Source organism: Seriola lalandi, unplaced genomic scaffold (genome assembly GCF_002814215.2).
Source record: "Seriola lalandi dorsalis isolate HSWRI2012SDOR001 ecotype SW California unplaced genomic scaffold, Sedor1 jcf7180002054565, whole genome shotgun sequence".
Lineage (NCBI taxonomy): Eukaryota > Metazoa > Chordata > Actinopteri > Carangiformes > Carangidae > Seriola > Seriola lalandi.
The window spans coordinates 201,078-206,840 of NW_019525118.1; the positions used below are offsets into that span (position 1 = coordinate 201,078).

Here is a 5,763-nt window from a genome sequence, read left to right on the forward strand (position 1 = left end):
GGCCCCGCTAATCCAGCTGAGAACTGGAGAGTTTTGGGGAGTGGGCGGATAAACAGGTGGGCGGGAAGGTTAAAGCACGTTTCCACACATCTGCAGCGTCTCCAGATGTGATTGGCACTCTGAACGCCCCCTGCTGTCAGGTGAGACACGTCTTACATCACATTACTATCGACACAGCGACAAGAAGAAGATCATCCGACTGTGTCTGAAACTCTCGGGACTTCAGGGTTTCTCAAACAGTTTTGCTTTTGACATTTTTCTGATCTTATTTGTGGAGATTTTTTTTGTCAACATCCCAATGCAAGAGAATTTAATTTGTGCTGTCGAACGCTTGAAGAAAACCGTCGTGTCTTCCCCAGAAACACGGTCTCTGTTGCTTCAGTGTCCTTCACAGAGACGTCAGTGAAAACACAAACTTAAGAGGCAAATATCTCAAACCCTCGGTTCATGAACCGTCCACAAACTGCTAAATGCTAAAAGCCTGAGCGGAACAATTTAGGATTTTTGAACTGAACCTGTGACTCAGAAAATGTTTTCAGATGTGTCCGAACGTATTCACAGGAAAACAGGAGCAAATACTCAGAAACATGATGTAGAACAGAGAGAGAAAAAACATTTCATTGATGCAGTTTGGATTAAAAACGTCTTCACGATTTCACTGCAAAGTTTCTGTCTCAAGATCTGGAAACATTTCTGTGGGTCACGTGATTCCTGAAGACAAATGTTCATGACACCGACACACACACTGGACTCTAACGTTCTGGTGTGAGGTATTTAAAGTGAAACATAGTTTAAATGTCACACCAGTTTGCGCTGATGAAAATGAATGGTGGTGGTATAACTACTTTTGGAGGATCTCTTTCTTTCTAAAATAAATAAAGTTTATTTTAGAAAGTAGAAAATAAGCGAACATGCATTTGTTATTTGTTGCATAAGAACTTGAAACAGGAAAGTGGGTCTGAAGGAGGGAAAATCTGTTGGATGATAAAACGGAGGATAAAGAATAAAAAGTAATAAATAATTGAAGGTTAATATTTTATAAAAGCAGGTTTCCAGTTCTGGTTTAACTTTCACACCTGCAGTTCATTTCATCTGGACCAGAGGAAAAACTGTTCATTGTTTGTTGTTGTTGTTGTTGTTGTTGTTGTTGTTTTAATGCTTCTAATGCGGCGACACGAAGAGTAAATTACAACCACAGCAGCTTTTGACCGTCTGATCGATCAGGGAAAATCCCCATGCACATATGCAGCATGCGTTACCATGGTTACCAACAGAATTACATAAATGTACACACGTGGCTCATACAGATCAATCATGAGACTGTTGCATGAACAGTTCACAGTCTGTTCAGTCTAAAGATCTGCTGTTACACAATACTGCGGTCGTGGTCGTGGACCAGGACCCTGTCTCAGAGTCCACCTGGACCAGGACCCTGTCTCTGAGTCCACCTGGACCAGGACCCTGTCTAAGGGTCTACCTGGACCAGGACCCTCCTCCGGCGGTTGAACTGGACCAAACAGGTTAAGTGTGAAATGTACATGAAACAAATCTAAAAAATAACCTGACCACTGAGAGTTTCTGAGAGCGGAAGAACATCTGTGAAATTATTCAGCATTTTTATTCTGAAAACCAAATGAGTGTGGTGACGGAGGTCTGCGGGGAATCAGTGAGTGTGCAGACCAAAGAAAACGTTTTCATATGAATGTGACCTCACTGTGTTCAGTTCAGATTTTATTTAAATCACAATCATATTTAATGTTAATAAGTGCTGATGCATAATTTAATGGGACAAATTAACACCGGCAGAGGTTGTAATTAAACACTGCAGGCCTCGCACACGCCGTGTGTGTGTGTGTGTGTGTGTGTGTGTGTGCGTGTGTGCGCGCAGCAGGCAGGTGAATGCTCTCGGTTCAATAAAATCTATTTTTGTGGTTTAATTCCTCCTCCGGCGTTCGGACCGACTGTGATCCTCAGAGGTCAATGTCACCAACAGCAGCAGTAATGAGGCTGGAGGTCAGAGGTCAGAGGTCACCGCAGACAATGGCTGGAACAAACATTCCCGCGGCCTTGAGTTCAGGATGAAAGCCGAGATCGAGCCCAACAATCTGCTGAGGTCAGAGAGGTTCACTAGACGACGGACGCGTCAATCAGAAGAAGGCGGGCGGCGGCCTTAAAGGGACATTTCCACATCTTGACGTGTATTTTTTTTAAGTTGTTGTTGGAAATCTCAGGCGGAATCAGAGGTTAGCTGCAGCCTTTGTTTACGCACGTCCGGAGGTTTGTTTCTTACATATCTGGAGGTTTTGAAGATTTTATTCAACTCTTGCAGCTATTTTGAATCACGTAGCGCCTTTAGTGCTAATGAAAAGTGGTAACGAGACACTAACGTCTAACTGGGTCTGATGAGCGGTTGTCATGAATAATTCAGGGAGTGAATTAATGTATAGTTGAACAGTGATAGTTTATTGCCTCACAACAACACACAAGACTTTAGTTTTAGAAGAATGAAAAATAAAAAACCAAATAAGAAAATCAAAAGAAATAGTCCGTTGTGGAGGTGGAAAACCTCCAATGGATGTTCTTTAGTTCACTGATTGTTCCTTTAATCCTCAGGTTCTCCTTCTGATTAAAGAGCTCAAGAGTTCAGTTCAAATGTTGTTTCTTGTTGTATCTGTTCCAAGTGGCTTATAGTGTCTCTACCATTACTACCCGGGTAGGATAATTAGTGTGTGTGGTCTTATCTGTGATCTGATGAAAGTGGGCAGTTCCTGCGTTTGGCCAACACCGTTTCTCCAACCGTCCCCAGGGTCACGGGCTGGACTCGCCATCTTTCATTCTTCAGATTCTATCTGGTCACAAAAGAAACCAACATACACAGATAGTGAAGGATAATAAGTTATTCTCTTTATGTGTCTGAGATGAGATCTCATTAAATTCTTTTCTCTCTCAGAATATCACACATCATATAATCAACAACTAAGGATATTCTTGGACTACAATGACATTTTAACAACAACTGGTATTTTTAACATGAACCATGAATTTCTTTAAAACAGATGTCTTTATAACTTTAACAATAAATTATTTACAATAGATTTTCCCTCTGTCACTTCAACATTTGTATTCTGACAAACATATTGCTTATTATAAATTTCTTATGTCAAAACAATTAGTATTTTAACATGTACATTAATTATTTGCTTCATTGTTATTCTCTATGCACCATTTTAACATACTGATAACTTAATCATGAAAATGAACTAAATGATCCGTTATGATTCACTTAACATGTACATTTAGCAACTAAGATCAATTAAATGACCATTTAATGGCATTACAAAGCATTTAAGTGCATAACTTGATTAAAACATAACTATTTTAATAAAAAGAAACAGTGCAATGGTCCTTTAAAGTTTTGACACGACATCGGTTGCTCCGTTAGCCAGAGCTAGCGATTAGCTTAGCCATTAGCTTAGCCGTTAGCGGTTAGCGATTAGCAGCTAGCGATTAGCAGCTAGCGATTAGCAGCTAGCGATCTTTTCAGACTATAAATACAACGATACAGTTGCACCAAAGCATGTAACAAACATCAGAACACATTTTCACAGTCACCGGTTGGTTTTTTATGAAAAGTATCTTGACTCAACAGTAAGTTGTAATGCAGCTTCCCTTCAAAGTAGCTAACAACAACAACAACAACAACAACAACAACAACAACAACAACAACAACAACAACTAGCAGACAACGAGGTCACTCACAGTTTCTCAACATTAATAACTCGGCAGAAGTTGTCTCCCTGTCGCTCACAGTTGGACCTCTATTAAAAGAGCCAATTATCAGCGTGGTGACGTGGACATTAATCCGACTTTTATGACTGTTTTTGCGGCGTTTCCCACCAGGAAATGCTCGGCTTTTGTTGACATGCTCACACACAGCTGCTGTTTTGGGAGTGAGGTGACAGGAAGTGCTGACGTAGCCGACCTCAACAGTACAGGTGCACAGTGTAGATGCGCCCCCTAATGGGAACAACGTGTAGTTACATCTCTTGTTTTTGAAAGAGTCTCATCCACATGACTCTTTCCTTTCTTTGCTTAATTTTATTTTCTTATTTTTTTTTTTTTTTTAAAGCAAATTTCAATCTTTGTGTCATCTCTCTCTCTTTTTATTTATTTTGAAGATTTTACTGCGACGGCCTTTCTGTGGCCGACAGACGCTTTGTGCCACAGGAAGCTGAAGGCCGCCACGTCCTCACAGCTCGGAGACAACCTCGCTGTGAATTTAGATTCCTGTTCGCTCTTTCCTCGCGGCTCTGAAAAACTTCGACCGTTTGCTCAATCGCCACAAAAAAACAAAACAAAAGGTGATTATTTCCTGGGAGCGCAGAGAGCAGACTCCACACCACTTTCGAGGAGCAGGAAGAAGCTGCTGATTGCACAGGAAGAGGAACAGGGGTCTTTAATTTGGAGGCCTCAGTGGTGCTCAAGCCTTCAGCCACATGGGGAGTTAATCAGCACTTGGGCTATAGATAGGAAGACAGCGATGGGGAGGATGAAGAGAGGAGAAAGAGGAGGGAGGGCTGGTCTTGACATGTGGCTCCAGTTTCCTATGTAATATTTATCTTCCAGTCTGTTATTACGGACACTTACGTTCCTATTGTGTTTGTTTTTTGTCCATTCAGTTCAGTCTTCATCTGAATACTGTTGTGTTCATTTTAATAGTGAACCAACCAACCAGTGGAGCGGTTATATTTACACACAAACACTGGCACAAATAAAGGGTGGGGGAAAAAAAAACAATGAGAAGGGGAGTAATCATCTGTGCCGAGGCTCCCGTGGTAAATTAATAATGTATATGACTACATCACTGATTCCACTGGTCGTATTCTCCCCTCTCTGCTGCTCCTCGTTAGCTTCTGCTTTGCCGTTCTTTTGATCAAGACATTTTACCTCAGTCTCCATTTCAGTTCTGCTGTTATCTGCTAATTGAAGTGTAGCTGAGACTAATACCTGCAAAGTATTGAACAATAATTTGAGGAGATAATAGTGTGTGATGAAGATCACTAAAGTTATCCACACAACATGAAGAGAGTTTGGATTAAAAGCAAACGGCAGAAACAGAAAATATACTGTTGCTGAATAATTTTTCCATTGTTATTGATATTGATTATTATGGCAGGGATCATGATTTGTTGTTTTCATGAGTTGTTTGTTGAGTAGTTTTTACCAATCACATAATGGAGCCGTGACACTGATCAGCTGTAATCAATAACTGTTATTGGTTAAATGGCAGGCTGATATTGTAAGTCACACGAGGAGCCAGCTCTTCTTCTTCTTCTGTGTTTTTATTGGCTTCCTGCCTCACCTGCACACCGCACACACACACCTTCACCGCCGGCTGATTTATTGCTGCTTGCCAATGTAAAGTAATGTAATCTTTCTTTATGTGTCTGTTGGTCGCCTAATTTTCAGACCTTCAGTTGCTGCCATCTCTGCTTTTAGTCCACCTGATTCATCAAAAGTCTAGATGATTTAGACTTTAGCGCTTTCAATTAAATAAGTGTGTCACAAAGTGTTTTATAGAGCAATAAAGGACAAAACCAAACCATTAAAGATAAAAAGAGAAACGAGTCCCTCTTATAAAATGTTGGGCTGAGAGCGCGAGGTTCTGTGGTTTGTGTGTGTGTGAGACGAACTACTCTTCGGTTCCTTTTCTTTATTACCGCCTTCCACTACTCGAGCGCACAGTACTCCATCTCCCAGCAT

The 5,763-nt window shown here is 41.0% G+C and overlaps 1 long non-coding RNA gene across 1 annotated transcript; it reads right to left on the reverse strand.

The window, feature by feature from the left end:
• Positions 1 to 2,442: 2,442 nt before the first annotated feature.
• LOC147818546 (uncharacterized) lies at positions 2,443 to 3,930 on the reverse strand. The gene is made up of 2 exons (XR_015437879.1): positions 3,760 to 3,930; positions 2,443 to 2,849 (listed from the first exon to the last, which is right to left on the reverse strand). It is a non-coding gene; the product is annotated as an uncharacterized LOC147818546 (long non-coding RNA).
• Positions 3,931 to 5,763: the final 1,833 nt, after the last annotated feature.